At 36.8% G+C, this 19,641-nt stretch overlaps 2 protein-coding genes across 4 annotated transcripts in view; one reads left to right on the top strand and one right to left on the bottom strand.

Annotated features, from left to right (window-relative positions):
• Positions 1-19,641, bottom strand: part of IMMP2L (inner mitochondrial membrane peptidase subunit 2) — a 467,825-nt gene that overhangs the window by 218,407 nt on the left and 229,777 nt on the right. The window lies entirely within an intron of this gene.
• LRRN3 (leucine rich repeat neuronal 3) overlaps positions 16,107-19,641 on the top strand; it is a 33,317-nt gene continuing 29,782 nt past the window's right edge. The window contains exon 1 of the mRNA XM_035544186.2: positions 16,107-16,619. The gene's annotated coding sequence lies outside the window, so the exon portion shown is untranslated. The remainder of the gene's footprint in view (positions 16,620-19,641) is intronic.

Raw genomic sequence — 19,641 nt, 5'->3', positions numbered from 1 at the left:
TTTATTTATTTATTTATTTTTTGTGCACTTAACTGAGTCTTGTGGATCATGCAAAACAGTACCAAGAATGTGTGAAATGGACTCCAGGATTAAGACTTAACAAATTTATCTCCTCATGAGCCACCTAGCATCCTTATGAAAAGATGTATTTTTCTTTCTGTTTTAACTGCAACATTCTACATTTGTGTAGCAAATGGACTACATTTGTTTCTGCAGGTAATTGTGCAAAAAGCTATCCAGGGAAATCTTCTGTGTGCCCCAGTACACTTTTCATTTTATAAATTCCCTGTCTGATTACTGGCCGTACTTACTCTCAGCAGTACTATCCATCCTTCATCTTAGCTGTGAACTCCAAATAGGATCAGAAAGAAGAAAAGATTTGTTACCTTTTTTTTTTGTCCATTGTTGTAGGAAAATCAGCCCAAGACTGTTCTCCAATACAATGACACACTTTAAGTGTTCTGTTCTGTAAATTCCAATCATTTATCTACACTGTATGTGTTCCTGGTTTAGAAATCAAATTTTCATTTATACATATATGTATATATATATATATATTACTCACTTTGCATTCCTATCTCATACTGCATCTCCATCTTTTTTTAAAAACAAACAAACAAACAAACAAAGATTTGTAAGTTGGACAATAAGAATTCTGGAATAAACTCTGGCATCAGCTATATAGTGCCTAATTTTGCTTTCTGGATACCTTTTCCATCTTGCCTTTTTTGACTTGCTTCTGCACGTTTTTCTAAATAATTCAGACATTAGACTTACCCCTTTGAACACTTTACCACAACCTATTATTTAAATGTATATTAAACCTTTCTACAAGGTCAATTTTTAAGGCATCAAAATATAGTACTAAAAACAGTGCAGTTGGTCACAAGTTGCCATGTTAGCCTAATGACACTTCTGAGATTAGAAATAGAAATTAGAATATCGTGAATTAAATATCTGATATGAAGGGACTATGATACCATTATAAAATATTGTAAGACTGATTCTGCTGAAAGATTCTGTGTAATATCCACCAGTGTACAATCTACCATCATGACTATGATGAGCCTTCTAGTCCTATCTTGTGGCTCTCACTTTAAACTGCATTAGTTTCAAGACAGTCATCAGACCCTCAGTAATTTCTCAACTCCGTAGGTAGCATATACTTTTAAAACACAACATATAGAACAACAAAGAGGGCTAGGGAGGTAAGTTATATTAATATCTTTAAAACAAAGCAATGTGAGCTGTAAGAAATCTTCACAATATTATTGGAAAATAACATTTCCTATGTAAGTATAGACATGGATTTAATCATTTGGGCAAAATTTTGAAATGAATATGAAAATATATGGCTATGTTTCAAATAGATGACAAAAACAGAAATGACACAAGAAGACTACTCATATAAACCACCCACATGAAAAACCAGAAAACTTGAGAGGCAGGTGTTGTATGATATAGCCGCAAGTTTCACATGAAGAAATGAACTGCAATAAGAAACATGAATGAAATGAGGACAGTTTCAAAACTGTTTACATTAGTTGATGGTACATTTTTTCCCCTGCAGTAAAAATTACAGAAAGGCTTAACTGGCTAGATTAGCAAATAACGTTACCCAAACCATCCTTTTTCAATACATCTTTTACACCTGAAGAACAGCCTTGCCAGCAGACTGAACACAACATCTCTTAGTTCTGACAGTAAGGCTAGAAATGGAATGACAGATAGAACATACTTGCCCAAACAAAAATTAATTTTGTATTTTGAAAGAAAAAGCATAACATAAAAGAAAAGGCTATAATTGCTTGAAGAGATATAGTATGAATGTGGTGAAGGCTATATAAAATAACATGCAAGGAAATGAACTAACATGGATTTTAAATACATAAGTGGGTCGATGCTAATGATCATAAGCCTGATATTTAAGCTGTTTGGTTTTGTGCAAAGTTGCCATGTTTGGGTTCTATTCATGGTATACTGTCTTCTGTATATGTATTTAAAATATATTTAAAAACAAACCTGAAAACATCATTATTATCCATCAATATAAGCAGCACTACAGATGGACTAAAATCCTAAAATTTAATCAGCCAATTTTTAAATAAAAAGATTCAGAATCAAGAGAAATAATCATCTATCATGCCAAACAATGTAATTTTCTTTCCTTTATACATTATACCAATGGTTCTTTTTATAAGCTGATAAGAGAACAGAAAAATGAAACAGCTATAAAATTTGTCAGTTTATATTCCTACGAAAAAGAAGTTCATATCACATTGGAGCTCAATTTGAGAGTACCTTGTACAATATGGATAGCCAGGATTGAAACTCAGAGTCGTACTGCTAGATCAGGATGGCCCTCCTTTCAAGGTAATTAGAATTAGCCTGATTAAGTGTTTTCAAAACCCTCTTGAACACGCTTACACATTCACATGATGTTGTACGCATTTGCCACTGTTTGGAACCACCTTAGAGATCTGTTTTCTGCAGAATTAAGAATGTATACCACATGCTTTATTTGTATTCATTTATATGTATATTATTTAAACAAAATGTACTTATATACATATACATATACCTGGAAGGATGACTAAGTTTAATAACTGACTCAAGTTCCCAAGGCAATGGAAATAAGCTTCTATGGTAACCAGGTACACTGTGGAAGCAGAAAATAGTAAATAGCAGAATATTACACCCACAAAGAACTAACTTGTACATGTGGACTAAATGTAGATGACAGAAGAAAATTAAACTAGAATCAGGCCAAAAGTTCGTCTAATTAATGTCTTTTGTCCAACACAACAGTAGATGGAAAATGGGATCATCCCACCTGCAGATACACTTGTGTTCCCTAAAAACAAATTCATTAGAAATGTATACGCACACACACGCTCATGCATACACACACACATACACACACAAAACAGGACAGGGGAGTGTTTCAGCAAATGTTATCAAGGAGCACATACGTTACATTAACTGTTAACTGTTAAAGCTGCATATCTAAAAATATAACCTCTTTCTTCTCTTCTTCTTAATGGACTTGTTTTGCATTAATATTGCTAAAACCAAGACATAAAATTCTGAGCACACTGAAATCAGTAATTCACAAAACTCTCTTCAACAAAACCGACATTTTACCCAGGTTTTAATTTATATATACTGCTCACTAGTATTTATTTTAGCTTATGGGTAATTTGGAGAGTTTACAATAGGCCTTAGAAAAGTGACCATAACATATGCAGTGATCAGTACGATGAAAGCCACCATTTTACAATTTTCATGGCTTCAAGAAAATCAGTAGTAAATTTGTCTTTATAAAACTTTAATTTTGAAGCCCATAATGTAAAAGATTTTATTACACCATCTATCTCATCCCATACAAATATGTCATGGAATGATTTGTCAATGAAAGTGAGAATGATTCCATGCTTCCTTGAGATGTTATCAATAAATTATTGCAAATTAGCTACCAAATAAGCCCCATGTTGTTGTTGCAAAATGTTTCATTTCCACAAGCTCTTTAAAGAGCCAGAGCATTATCCCACTGAACTACTGAAATACTGAATTATGCAGTATTAAGGTAAGGTACGTGTTTATAGAGCCTACTGAATGCTTTCAAAAATAAAGACCTACAGCCTTTCGTTGTTTAAAAGCAGTTTCTCTCTTTCTTTAAATCCTTTATAAAGCTTATGAAAGATTTTAATATTCCCAGGATTTAGACACAGGTAAAATAATAGAAGTATGGTTCTCAGAACAAAAAGATTTGCCATGTATTATAGAGCTCTCTAACACTGGAGCTCTTCTGAAAGGGTTGATTAATCGTACTATTTAAAGGTTGTGACACATTTATGCTCAAACTAATACAGGCAGAGTTAGTAATTCACAGTTACTAACCTATGCAAAAGATACCTCACATGTCGAGACACTTGGTTTTAAATTCTGAACCTTTTTGGACCCTGCTCATTGCTTTGAGTTGGAGCCAGTTAATAAGCATATCTTAACTCCTTAATGATTTGTGTGTTAAGAAAAAAAAAAAAAAGGCTTAATTTGTTGTTGTTTGCACTTGCATTGAAATTTGTCATTTAGGTTGACTCAGAAGAACCATAAAAACGGTATAGAATAAGGATAATAATTCATATTGTACCTCTCCTTAGCCAAGATCATAAAACTTTAGACTCCCTTTAAAAAAAGCAATCTGCAGAACATTTTTTTTTTAAACACAGAAATAATGGTTGACCATAAATATACTGAAGGTGCCAGCCTAATTTATAAATAAATATTTAAATGGGCTTTAGTAAATTCTCAACGTAGACCTTCAAGCTTTATAGAGAAAAAATTTATTCAATGCACAGAGTGGTATGAAAATTTGCATAGAGAAATGCTGGATGTTTGGTGCCACAAATACCCTAGAGTCCTTGGAGTACAATTGTGCTGAAAGTGGGCAAGGAGAAGGTCATACTGGCACATGCCACACGGAAGCTTCTCTCACCAGTTTATCATAGCCACAACATTGACTTTTCAATCCATTTGCCTTACAAGCTTTCCAAGCATTTACCCATGAATTACATGCCTTGCTACATCTCTTTCTGCCCTTCCATCCCATCAAAAAGAAGAAAATGTGACTGCACTCTTGATTTCACCTTCCCACAATTTAAACAGAAACAGGGTTTCACCATCTGACTCCAGAAGCACTGCAGTAAGGGGGGCAGGTGTTGATCACACAGCACGTGTCCATACAGGCCTCCCCGGCTGCCCCACACACAGTCTGTATGGAAAGAAGGGAAATCCCTATCAGCAGATATGGAACCAGGTCTTGGGCTGACAGCTGTGTCCCGGGGTCAGAGTGGCCATGTGTTCAGCACTGTTAAAGCAGATCCCTTCAAAGGGGTCTTTTAACCAAAAGCAAAGGAAGAAATGGATTCCACACAACCAGGAAGGCCCAGCTTTTCCTCTGACATCTCTGAAAGTGGCTTGTGCTAAAGATGCCTTCACTAAACTTGAGCAGGAAGCAGAGGATTGAAATATTCATCCCTCAAGACAGAAGCTAGCAAAGACAAAGAAACTAGTCAGGACAAAGACATGAGCTGTCAGTGTCAATCAAGACTTCTATCACCTCTTCATGATGGGGAGCCGAGGGGCAGGTGCTGAGCTCTGCTCTCTGGGGACAGCGACAGGGCCCAAGGGAACAGCATGGAGCTGGGACAGGGGAGGGTCAGGCTGGGTGTTAGGGAAAGGTTCTGCACCCAGAGGGTGTTCGGGCACTGGGACAGGCTGCTCAGGGCAGTGATCACAGCACCGAGCCTGCTGGAGTTCAAGAAATGTTTGGACAACGCTCTTGGATATATGGTCTGTTTGGACTACTATTGTAGTTGGACTACAATGATTATTGTGGGTCCTTTCCAACTCAAGATATTCTGTTCTGTTCTGTTCTTCTTCAGACAAAAGTAGGGCCGACTACTTTCTTTCAAAATGAGGAGCAAGGTGGGAGAAAACAACTGAATGTTCTTTGCACGGCCACAAAGAGGAGGGAAAGACTGGGCACTGGGAAGCTGAATCAGTGGAAAGTGAGATTCAAAGCCTAAAGTAATTTTTGATTAGCCAAGCTAGGAATATTCAATTAAAGGTTTTGAAGTACAGTGTAGGCAGCAATGAAGGTTTTGGCTTGTTTCCAAAGGCAGCTGCACTCACACCCAGAACTAAGAGAGAGTCTCAGGAGGGGGTAGCGGAATTAATGGAATTACTAGAATCTCCTCTCCTGGTCAAAAGTTAGTGCTCCTGCCTGACATACCAAATTATCCACCATTTAGGTCACTCTTGAGGCACATTTGTAAATGACAATATAAAGTCTCCTTTATATTAAGTTCAATATTCTTCATGTGAAATAACAGTAACCATGATAAAAATATGTGGCCTGAGAGTACATTTAGCAAAATCTGACACTGAATCAGCAGTTTGATTTCCCCCTCTTCAACCCAGGCATTTTAACTTGTTGGGTTTCCAGTTTGAATGTTATTACTATTTCACTAAGGCCAAATCTATTTGTGTTCCGGTTCCTGAAAGCCCATTTGGCACAACATTTGAATTAGCAGTAATGAGAAAAGTACGCTCTTCCATCATCAAGTTTGTTATCATGATGAATCTCTCTCTGTAGGAAAACCTGAAATGAGTTAATGCACTTGCCTATTAAAGCCACTTTAAAAGATGGCTGAATACATAGGTGGCCTATTTGCTAGAGAAATTCAACCTAAGGCCCAATGAAAAAATATAGAATGATCTAAAAAGTGGATTTATTACTATTTCTTGCAGCTACTCGTAGAAAAAGTATATGTCAGCAAAATGAAATTGCTAAAGGATTGTACCAAAAAAAAAAAAATTAGGTAGTTTTGGGGCATTTGGACTTTGCCTTTAAGATAATGAGGTTTATATGTACTTTTTGTGCATACAAGGATTTTTGTGACTTCCATGTAGCTGAACTTGGAAACCCTAATTATCTGTCACAGTAACTAAAAACAAACACAAACACTTGAGGTTACTGAAAACATTACCTGAACAACAGGTATCAGGTGATCAAACTGGCAGACAGGAACAAAAGTTATGGTAAAATCTAAGGCCTTTGGGTAAGAATTAGTTTTAGAGAATATTATCAAGGTCTTTACTGTTTTCAAAAATATGAAGAGAACTGGAAATCAAATGGTATAATGCAGGTTGTTAGTTTCCTTTTTTCTTCCAATTTTTTTTGCACTGCCACTCAACTACTAGTAAGTAGAGATAGGTAAACCACTATTTTATAATGGTAAGTAACTGTAAATTACTAAACGTATATTTTCTTTACTTATTCTTGCTGGGGTAAATATTGAGAGAAGGTGTTTTACAACTGAAAGAACAGTGCTCTCTCCAGATTGGGAGTTAGAAAATTCCATCCTTCCAAATATTCCAGATTATCAAAGACAGTTTAATAGAATTTAGAACATAATAGATAGGGATGGGATTTATACAGAAATCTGCTAAGTAAGGTTTTTAAAGGACTGAAAAGACCTTGCTAAAATGGTAAGTCTAGCCCCTTCTATACGTGTGAAGTCAGTTATTTGTAAACATACCTCTTTTACAAATATAACAAACTGTATCTTCAAAGGCTGGATATTTTGTTTAGTTGGTTGGTTGGTTGGCTGGTTTTGATGTTTTTTTTTTTTGGTTGGCTGGTTTCATCTGGTTTGTGACTATTTTGGTATCTTCTTGACTGTTTTTTCTATCCAAACTATTTTCACTGGAAATTTGTCCCAGGATGTAATGACTCAAACTTGAAGAATTAAACAAACAAAAGCAAGCAAACAGAAAAACACCTCTCCTAATTTCCAGACTTAAATTTAATCATAGTCACTTACACGTTTGTTCTTTGGCTAGCTTTACCTCTCATTGTGTATCAGCAGAATGTATTTATCAGCAGGAATCTTATTTTCTCTCTGACTCTACTACACCAAACAAGGCAAGGTTTTATAAACTGCTCTGTAATGTGGGCTTTGCCATCATCTAAACAGTATTTAATTGCATGTGTTCCAGCTTGAGTTCACCTTTTTTTCAAGCATAAGAACACAACTGAATGAATTACTCCAAATGAGGTGTCCAAAGTAATACTAATTCCCTACTGCTACTGGAATAAGTCTCCCAGTGCATACTAGGATCATATTTGCCTTTTTCACAGCTGTGTCATTTTGTCAACTCATACTTCTTGATCAGCCAGTAATACAGAGATATGTTCTCCTCCTCAGTTATTTCTAAGTAATATGCCCACAACTTACAGCAGAATTGCATGTTATTGGCTCCAAATGACCTTTCATCGTAGACTACTTGGAGTGTAATCCCATTTCTATTACTGAAGTTCAAACAACCTTTCTGAATGATATCCCTATGTTCCTCTGAGATGCTTATCACAGGAAAAACTCCCCCCTCCTCTACTGCCTGTCCTTCACCTCCTCCTCACAGTGATGTCATTATAAAAGTTACTTGGGACTGAAGTATTCTTTACTGTATCTACTGCATTTTATATTTTTTAATCAAATATTTAAGTTCAGTTATTAAAAAAAAATGTTAGTTTCTCTTTTCTGGTAAAAAGGATTACAATTTTAATTATTAACTCTTATGTGTCCTCCAGTCCTCCAAAGGCATTTACAGTTCTCACCAGACAGACTGACACTCTTGTATCAAAACAAATCCTTGCTTTTTCTGAGAGTTCCTATCCCAGTTATGTTATAAAAAATATTGATTTAATCTCTTTTGTGATAGTACTGATGAGAGTTGGAGGCTGAATGCACTCTTTTGGAAACAAACCAGTTACACCATAAAAGAAATTGTCAGTATTACCAAACACCAAAGACCTTATTTCTTGCTGCAAACATAAATTTAAGGATAATGAACAGCAATGCTTTTAGTTTACCTTGAGACATGTTATGAATCCTCGCAGTAAGGCAGCAGAAAGCAAACATAACCAGTACAGCACTGAAACAACACAAATACTAGGGAATATTAAAAATTGATATTTCTTAGCTGAGACAACTGAGGCCTGATATCTCTATGTAATTTAAAGACATTTATTTTCTTTCACCAAAAGTATTCAACTAGGTCAAGCCAAGGACATTTAAGCTTTAACACAGCTGTCATTCTCTCCCTTATAAAATAGTCAAGGAGTTAATGAGGAAAATCTATATGGGAATGCCTGCATATTAATTGTGCACAGAAATGCACAAACAAATCCCTTTAAAGCATGTTAGCTTTAAAAGTAATCCCTTGTCAACTGCAATGGCATATGAACTACACAATGTATATTAAGAATAATTACACATCAGATAAACCCCAAACTGCTGACAACTTAAGGTTCTTCATTTCAAAATATACCAAAGTGGCACTAACACTTTCAAAGTACAGAATATATTTCTGTTTTCACAGAAAATAAACTTTCTGTAGCACTGTTTTTGCTGCCACATTATCCTACAGAGTCATGGGATTTGTATGCCTGAAAAATGGGAATTTCTGTCTTTGTCTTCAGTTGTCTGTCCCTCTTGACAGAAAAACTAACTTATAAACTAATTCAAGTATTGGAAATGCTGAATAAGAACATTTATTGACCACAGACTTAATTTTCCTACAGCTCCCTGTCAATCTGTTAGATTACTACAACTCTCTGACACTTGCAGTTTATTTGTGAACAATTCCAATATTTAAGGAATAGTTTGGACTCAGTTCCAAGTAATTGAAATACTTACACTTTATATACATATCCCCTCAAACCAGATTCTTCTGGTGGTACTAAAGCAACCTTTTGTTTCTGAGCATATCATTTGAGAACATGCAATTTATAATAGGGGGATTTTGCATTCACTTATTAAGACAAGTGTTTAGTCAGTTCTTGACCAAAATACAGGTGCTATTCATACGGGAAAAATGTGCTGACTCTAATATAATGTAAATATGTTTGTGAGTTTGTAGTCATGTCTTAAAACAGGAATTTTGCCAACACAGGCTCACTTTCTAAACAAATCTGGTCAACTGTTGAATCCATGGCCATCCTCACAGCACTGTTTTAGCCATTGTCATTGGATAGGCACTTCTTTCTACTTCAAATTAACACCACATTTCATTTTAGAACTCATATCTGATACTACCAAAATGGTACAACAGATTTCTCAAGTGTCCTTACAACAGAGGCATGCAAAGTGCCTTGTTTTACTGATTAATACCTTCATTCTGTTGTGTTTTTTTTTTCTTTTTTTTTTAGTAGGAACAAAGCAATTAAAATGCATACACATACACTCCTGAAATATAAACAGATGTGTACACTTTCGTAAGCATGTAATGCAATAGTCTTCGACCGTGCTCCTTAAAGAAGTGATGTTTCTAAGCCTCTTTTGTCTCCTTTGCCTCTTTCTCAGTGCTATAATGCAATTCTCAGCGTTTGAGCACCAGACTTCAAATGAGAGATCTATTCAAAACATGCACAGACAAAATAAGTGGTTTCCTTAGTAATGGGAACTATGTGAAAGTCTCTGAAACAGCTCCTCCTCTAGTAAGTCATTATGTACACGATCCTTTCTACTTCCAACTTATTAAAGTAAAGATAACTTTTGAAGTATACCACAAAATATATTTAATGTGCACCCACAGTTTTTGGCAGTCAAATTACAGAGGAGAAGGAAAACATTTACTGCATTCATAATTAAACAATTTGTTTTTTCTAACCAGTAAGGATGTTGTATGTTCCAGTGACCTTTTAATTAATTTTCTAGATCTGTAAGTTGTAAAAAAGGAAATTGTGTAAGTAAAGTACTAAGAACTTCAACTTGGTAGCCAACACACTCCAATAGTTTAGTGTATTTGATTACCATTAGCTAACCATATTCTGAACACACGCTGCCCATATCCATGCTGCTTCTTGTCACCGCCAAAATAACTTCATAGCAATTATCCATGACCACTGTTTGAGAACGCTATTGATAGCATAAGAAAATTACTATGATACTTCTCTTAGTCTCAGAGAAAAAAAAAAAAAAAGTAAAAGCAAAACAACATTCTAGTTCTAATATTTAGCTTAGTGACTGTGTTTCTACAGATTTCTAAACCAGCAATGTAACTCATGCAAATAGTTATGAAAGCAACTAATCTAGAATTAGTATTATTGTCCATCCATTTTTAATATTAAACCATGATAAACTATAACAAAATAGTGTCTGTTTAGTTTCACCCAAGTTTGAAGTTCTATCTACCCTTGACGAACACACTATGGCTTACCCTATATACTTTAAAAAAATAAATGTGACTTTACTGGGGAAAGTAGCTAAAAACCATAAAAAAAAAGATTTGAGGGGGAATGAGGTTCCCTCTCACTGATCATCTATTATGTTCCACACCACAAAGTGTTAACAGAAAAAGGGTCAATCTGTTTTGCACAAAAAATCAGTTAATCCTCCATAGAAACTAAAACAGATTTGAGCAAAGAAATGAAGAAAATCCTCTTGATTAGGACACAAAATTCACGACTTACCACCACCTGTAAGAACTATAACAGGTCACAATCATTATGAAAGTTCTAGACCCTATATTCAAATCATTACTGCCACCATTTTCTCTATCAACTGCAGACACTGATTAACTCAGACAACCATGGCACTTTAAGGTATATCCCATGCACGCACTGGGTCCCTTGAACGACAGGCAGATTCTTATGAAATCAGCAAGAACACTTCAGTCTTCAAGAGCTACCATTGAGAAGATACCAACAAATTATATCCAATTATTATAGCTTACAAAAATTGAGGTATGGCCACAAGCAAGACATAAACATACAGAGGTGCAATCAGTTGAAAGCTGAATACATACACTGAGCTTGAGAACCTCTTTACAGGTCTCATATTTCACCTACCTAATCCAGCTGCACATAAGAATTCTCTGGCTGCTTTTCACTACTCCATCTTCATTAAGATTCCCACGCGGCATAGCGAGGTTGTGGTTGCTACGTGTGACTCATTCCCAGCCTTTGGTGGATGCTGCTACGCCAGAGATTCTTGCCTATTAAAATAGAGCCAGGGATAAAAACGAGAAGAACTCTAATATCCCTCCAAGTCAGACCTGGTAGGTACCAGTAATAAATAATACACATTAAGACTTTCTGGATCTCAGACTATTCCTGAGGAAGGCTGACTAGAGCACTGGGACCTATAATGAAGAATTAGACTATAGTTCTTGCCTGGGATCTTATCCTTTCTGTTTCATCGAGCACAGTTGCTACATGAATAGGCAAGTTTGCTGGAATATGCAAAATCCACTTGATCACCAAGATAACCGTCAGCTCATCACCACTGCTTTCATCCATCCACATCACACATGATTGAATTTGCCTGTACTATTCAGCTCCTATTACTACTCAGTTCCAGATTTTGCCAAGTCATACAGCACCTTCTACTTGCATAGCTTTTAATGAAGTATCTGGTGCTTTGTGGAGATGTGAACTTTTCCTTATATGAAATTCTTTACAGGTTCACGGCCTAGATTTGTTTCCATCTGCTTTATCTCTATCCTATCAACACTAACTCTGAGATCTGGTAAAACAGAGTCGGCAGCAGGTTAAGTAAGGCAAGCACAACACTTTCCATTATGAAGTACAACTGCATTCAGAAACTTGAACTCATTGTTGGCAACAAGCCTTTCATCTTCAAAAAAGACAAAGAACTAGAACTAGAAATGTTGCTTTTACTTGTGCCTTGAAAAAATGGTTCAATCGCAGAGGGAGACACATTAATAAAAGTTACTACTTGTCTGTATGGAAGCATAGCCCTTAGGAAAATGTCAACAGTTAGTTGCCATAATATCTAGAAGTGCCCGACAGTGTCAGGTTAATGACACTGCGTAAGCAGCACTGAAAATGCTGCTAGAACGGGGTTACAGGAAGCGATGGCACTTTTTCCTCTTCCAGGCAAATCATGCCTGACAAGTGCCTATAATTAATAAGTCAATTAATAAGTTAATTGATTAAGTCACAAGATAGATTTTCTTGAATCTGAGCAATTCTGACATTCATTCAGAACAGAAGACCACCCCACCCCTGACACGGAAGATACGTGAAGGGAATGCTTTGCAGAACTGGTGAGCGTTCCTCTCAAACCTCAGCTCCTTCCTCTTCTACACTACAGGCTACAGGAAGGGAGAGTGAAGTGCAAAGAGTCGCCACTCACCCCTCTTGCCTGTCACTGTGGTGCCTCAGAAAGCAAGAAAGTGGCACACGTATTCATAATTGATAAAGCTACTCAAAATGTGTCTGCTTTTTTACATGTGAACGTAATCTGTGTGGATAAGCACTTGAGAAGAATTTTTTAATTGCTAATTGTAGTATAAAGTGTTTCACCCTGGAATTTAAGTCAAATATTTGTAGTGGTTGGGCTTTTTTTTTTTTTTTTTCCATTTAACTGCATAGTATTTATTTCACTTTTTAACAGCACTTGCTGCATTCTAAACACAGCTGTGTACTCAGAGCCTAAGAATACCAGAAATGGTCTCTGCTAATTGCCTGACCCACAGGGAGCCTACAGGATATTAAAGCCCAGAGATGCTTCACCTTTCACCCTAATGACAAAAGTTCTGAAATCCCCTTTCAATTTTAAGAAGAATGCATGCATAGAACCACTGTATTTTAATAACTAAGGATTTTATTCATCATACTAAATGTTTAAATAAATACTTAGTTTATTTTCATGTGGACCCAGTAATCAGATAAAATGTGTGCAGAATAAATACCTGGAGCTAGCACACATTACTTTCATCATCTCTCTATCAGTTTGAGATTTTTTTTTTTCTATCCTGTAACCAAATAAGCTGTATATATAATTCTGGTGAAATAGATTACACTGCTATTTTAAAACCACCATGCATCATGGTGAAATCAACAGGAAAATAACTTAATGAACCTTAATCATCATGACTGTATTGTTATAAAAGGTATTTTTCACCTGCAGACAGTTCAAATAAATGTATTCCTTAGCATCAGCTAATTAAAAAAATTCAGTTATTTCATTTTTTATGAATCAGAACTCTATTATGATATAATAACATTTTAACTAATATGAAAATGTACGCCTATCAAGGAGGTATTTTAATTGCATATATAGTCTATCATAAGAACTCACTTTCTTTATGCAAGTATACTTTAGCTGATTTAATTATTTAGCCTTCTAATTACACAGTCCATACCAATCAACCAAAATGAAACACTTGTATAATCTTAAGTTCACATGTCAAATCACTGAATATGTTTTTACATGAGTCTCATGCTAACTAGAAGGCCAGATTTTTACATGAATGACAGTGAGTATGTGAGGTTAGGGGCAAAAACTTAAGTTTTTACTAACTTTTACTAAACTTAACTAAACCTTTACACTGAACAACAGCAGTCCCTACCTACTCCCTTTTCTCCAGATCTTCATTTCTCCACTGGATGAGATCAGAGAAGTAGCAGTACTTTGTTGGCTTTAACCTTTTCCTATTTTTCATTTGGGCCAGATTTTGAAAATCTCTTCTTTTTTCTTTTAACTTCTCACCCCCCAGGCCACCCAATGCCTAATAGCTAGAGCAAGGGTTTATATCTTTTGTCCTGGGCCAGGTGCAACTACCCACATGGCTGGGATCAGGCAGAATTTCCATTTTCCTATGGGGGCTAGCTTGGCAAGCGGCCTTATTTTTCTGGCTTTTGGGTGTGCTTCCTTAACACATCCTGAGTGCTGTCCCATAGGAAACAGGCAGCAGGGAAGGCTCATAGGTTCACTTTGGGAAGTTTACCATAGTTCACATTTGCAGCTCATGGTGGTGAACATTAAAATACTATCAGAGGTGCTTTGAACCACCTTCTGGGTGGTAAATAAAAATAAAAATAAAATAAAATAAAAATAAAAATAAATTAAATTAAATTAAATTAAAAAAAAAATAACCAATGGCTATAATAACAGAAAGGGAAAAAATGGAAGGGCCACACGGCCTTCCTCCCACCCTGGAGTATTGCATGTATATTCAGCCTCTCACTTAAATGCCATTATTTCATATATGCTCAGTTGCATGGATGAAACCTGAACTGCACACATCTTTACAGATTTTTAAAAGTTGCTCTCTGTACTTATTCTAATTGCAGGACTCAAAAATTTGATGGAGAAGGGAAAAAAAGCTGCTTTAATTACAGCCACAACAATTCAAGTACTGGTGAATCAGTCAGGATTGGTTTTGCAAAATTTCCCCTAACCAATTAAAACAAACAGAAATTTATTGAAGAATTTGGCAGTACCTTAATTCACTTTTCATAATAAGTGATTTTGTGAAGTGTAAAATCATTTTCTTACAAAATAAAAACAAAACTAATGCAGTCCACGATCCCAGAGTCCAAGTGAATCAAAACGATACATAGCATTCATAAAACAGTAACCATTTTATAGGAGAAATCTGGTGCTACTGCTGTTGCAAAAAGTACATAAATTTACGCTGTTTGCTAACCTTCAGAAAATTTTCACACTGTTAGAGAGGACCACGAGGCTTTCTTTCTTCAAACACAGCAGACATGAAATGAGAACCACATTTCACTGTGCTCCACTAGAGGGTGGCCGGACCCACTCAGGGCTGGAGTGCTGAATGCATGCAAGGCAGCCAACACTTAGTTCTGACCTGTTGATAACCAACTCTATGTATTTCCCTTTTGTTCATCTGCCATTACAAAGTAATTTCCTTCACATAAAACACTATATACAATGAAAAAGCTTCTCCTAACAGCATCTATATTGTTTTGTATATCTAGAAGGGATAATAAATTTCAGTGTAGACTTCCCTTAAACACACACACACAAAAAAAAAGTGAATTACTTTACAATGTCTGAAACCTCCACAGGTTGTATGCCCTTTGCTCACAGAGGAAAAAAAAAAAAAAAAAAAAGGAAAAAATCTTCACCAAAGAATATGACACAAAGAAGAGAGAAAGGAAAAGGAAGGGAAGAAGGAAGGGAGAAGGGAGGAAGGAAAGGTAAAATCTGTGTAGCCCTTTGTTTATATAATTGGATGGCCAAGAAGGAGACAGAGATTAAAAGAAAGTGATTTTACTTCAGTGACCCTTTCCCTGGTTTATTCTCAATTTTTATTTCTCAGAAAGGTATATCATTGCTCTTACTTTCTGTTGATAAACATATGCAATAAAATTTAATATTTTATAAGATTTGGGAAAGGGGGAGTATGAAAAATCCTTGACTTTCTTAAACTAAAAAAAAAAAAAAAAAAAAAAAAAAAAAAAAAGAAGGCAGCAAAATGACAGGGCGGATGGGGGCATTTTTCCTGAATGGTTCAGCAGACAGCATCCCCTGAATTGCAGTAACCTCTGCAGAACTTCAGCGATCTCTGATCAGTTGTGCCAAACACAGATAACATCCTCATATGCTTATGTACCCTTAAAAAAAATAAATAATAAGGAATGTAAGCTTCCCGAGCCGTTCTGCGAAAACACAAAGCGTGCCCTGCAACTCCCACGAATCGGAAGAGATCTCTGGAAGCGTGCGAAGGCAAGCTTCGTGCATCCGTACCCGGGGAGCCGTGTCACGTAACAGACAGCTTCCCGTGGCCAACCAGCCTGGCGCAGCCGCGCGTCCTACGCCGCAGCCGGGCACGCCGAGGCATTGGCTCCTCTCTGGGGAGTGGAAGGGGCTCGGTTATTAATGACCGCTGAGCAGGCAGCACCATGTCAGTGTGACAGCCGGGAGGGTGGACGACGCACCGCTAACCACCATGGAAACAAGGAGAAATAAGAGCTAGCGAGCAGCTCTTCCCTCTCCCACTCTCCCCCCACTGGATTGCGAGCCTCAGCCAGCCAGGCAGCAACAGCGCCCTGGCAAACGTAAGGGATCTCAGCTGGCAGCACCGAGAGGCTCTCATGCTGTAGGATATCGATAGATACATCTTTGTATTATATACCATTAGACGTACACCCACACGTATGCACGTCTGCTCAGACTCTGGCTTTAATACAAGTATGTGGTTGCCTGAACTAAGGAATCAAAATTACCGAGATGCAAGAACTCCTCCAGCTCTGAAACTACTCTTATTGTAGGGTAAGTTCCTCTGTATTTTCCTTTTTCTCCTTTTATTTTAACATGTAAACTCTTTCTCCTTTCTTCTTTTTGCAAAGTTATTTTATTAGCGCATTTTCACGTTTTACTTTCAGAACGGAAATGCAAATGCAATTTGCTTTTTGTGCCAGAGATAACCTAAATATGCTTGTGAGAGTATCAGATTCGTGCATTTGTTAGCTTGAAAGAACATCAAAGGGAAGAAAATTATAAAGGGAGAACGTTCCCCCTGATGTTTCAGATGCAAAATCAAATTACACAGTTGCTCTGTGTTTTGAAACCAATAAAACAAGACACAGGACAGCCTCCTTTCTTCTCGCCAGTGGAAGGATTAAGGGAAATGCTGTTTATGTCAGGACCTAAAACCCACTGAGCGGCAGGGCTGAATGAGCATATCACAAACAGTTATTGAATTTCTGCCAGGTTACATCTTAAGGATTGTGGCAAATGACTTCGCTTAAAAATATCCCCTTTCCAGTCAGAAGGGACAGTGTGAATGTCTGATTACTGATGCAGCTGGAACAGACGCGTTAGGTAAAAGGATCACATTAAGCAGAAGAGTTCTCATCTTCTTTGGTAATTAACAGGATCACAGCAGGGTGTCTCCAAAGTGTATTTTCATATAAGGAGACTGCTTGTTCAAATCCATCACTATAAAAGCTTCGCCTCTTTTAGTATAGGAAGGTTCAAAAGTGTTTGTCTTTGCTTTCCATGCCTTTGTTTTCACATGTCTAGTTTGAGTTTTTGCCCAGCACTGCTGTTCAGAAAGACAAGAGCCCAACACAAGGAGACCAAGGGGGCAGTAAATGCTGGGGGGAGGGGGCCAGAAGAAAAAGACAGTAATTATTCACTATTTTAATCAACATAAAATTCCATGCTAGCAATACTGTTGCCTCATGTGTATGTCATTTCTTTCATGCAGTATAACTGTATCCTAGTATGCCTTCAGATGAAAACATATTCAGTAAAGTCCATCAGCATGGATCTGTGATTCATGCACCAGTGAAAGTCAGAGAGATTTTAGTTTATGCTGTGGAAAAGACAGGTTAGCTATCTGCTGTGTGCTTCAAAGTGAAAAATTACAACCTAAATAGTCCTGCATGTTCCTGTTTGCTTTTTAGAATACTGTGCCTGCATTAAAAACAGCTCAGTATTTAGATTATTTCTTCTACTTCTCCCCACCACCACCAACCCCCTCTCTGTACACCTTAGAGAACATCATAAAGAATCTGTTCCTTCGCAGCAATGCAATTATTTACTTGCAATTTTAGAGTTACTGTGTTTTGAAAAACAAACATCGTGAAACATCAACAGATAGCCAATGCCTGTAAGCCTGCCACCTTTCCATAAATGTCAGGGAACGGGTAGCTTAACAATATGTGTGGTAAGAAGTCAATTAATTCAGGTGACCTTTGTAAATGGTGACAATAAAGCAGCTCTGACAATATGCCACAGCATTCGATTTTCCCTCTGGAAAATGAATGAGCTTAAGAAGAGGTTTCCTTTTCAGAGTACAGAATGAAAGGTATTGAAGCATTAGCTCCTGCTATTGGCAAGCTTGCTTCCCCTATTTCAGAGATTGTATGAAATCTGTTTAAAGCAAGCTGGTTTATTTTATTATGTGAACCACAGTCTCAGGCTCAATTCATTAAATATCCCTTTTCCACCCACATTACATGTGCATTTTCATTGTTAAAACAAGAATTTCAAGCTACTGGGTTGTGTTTTTACAGAACATAGCATGCAAAAAGGAGATAAAGCCTGATTCTGATCTCTTCATGGTATATGCAAAGGACTACTCAGATGAAACTTTTTCTATTATATATCATGGTACATGCTCAGCTTTTCTGATTTAAGTCTCACTGGTTTTTAATGTAAAAATTAAGTAACTGTGGGTAACTTCACACTAATGTGCACTGATTTTTGCTACTCTAATGCACTGCTTTAAGATATTATATAGATAAGCCAAAGTGTTTCAGAAAAATTTGGCCATCCCAACCATGCACGTACAGAGAAAACACGCTGCACATGCACCGTCTGAGCACACAGCACACGCATTCTTAACTAGCGCACCAGCCCAAATGTTTGGTGACTATTTTGGTTAATACTCCCTAAAAGCTCCTGCGATAACATTGTAGTGTCAGACAATGACTGGCTGATGTTGTTATGGCAACTCCGCCGTACCGCCTTTCGGGGCGGTGTGCTCCGGCATGACATCACAGCACGCCCGTCTGGAGTACCACAGGTAGGGGAGCATTCCCCTTTTGCACCAGGGTTAGAGCAGATCAGCTAGGCAACATTGCTACCTAAAATGCAGATCATAAATATCACGTATAATCTTTGTCAACTGATGAAGAAAAGCAGCTTATGAAAATAATTCCTGCAAGTCACTTGTGATCACTCATCCCCTGACACTAGAGGACAAAATTAAGTGTTTGCAAGTGAGAGCAAACTATTTAGCACTGTTGTAGCCACTTTCTGTGACTCTTACCCCCTAATCTTTATTCTGTTAATATTTACTCTGCAGAAGAAAAAAAAAAAAAAAAAAAAAAAGCTTTGCTACTTGGTGAGAACAACTATATCTTTAAACGGCTGGTGTTTAATAGCCAGATTTTGGGCAGCTGACACAGTAGAAGAACATAAGCAGGTTTTTAAGGCAAACTCTATATCAAGCATTTTTTGAACTGTAGAAATATGTATTCTGTAAGTTACGGTACATCAATGTTTCAGTTTACTCATATATCCTTCCATTATATCCTATCCATTAAAAGCTGGAGGAAAAGAAGTAAAAGTCTTGAGAGAGACGAGGCCAAAAAATATCTTAGCAAACCCTTCCACCTGAAATTCGACAAACAACATTCGACATTCAACATAACAACAACAAGCAAAATCTGACAGTGAAAAACTTGTTGGACACATAGCACTCAAGCAACTTTTTCCCAAAGTAGATTTGTCCAAAAATGTGTAACTTCTAAAACATTAATTTCTTCTTTTTTTTTAACAC

This window comes from Cygnus atratus, chromosome 1 (genome assembly GCF_013377495.2).
Source record: "Cygnus atratus isolate AKBS03 ecotype Queensland, Australia chromosome 1, CAtr_DNAZoo_HiC_assembly, whole genome shotgun sequence".
Lineage (NCBI taxonomy): Eukaryota > Metazoa > Chordata > Aves > Anseriformes > Anatidae > Cygnus > Cygnus atratus.
Note: the sequence above shows the minus strand (reverse complement) of the source record. Positions and strands in the feature narration are given on the sequence as shown.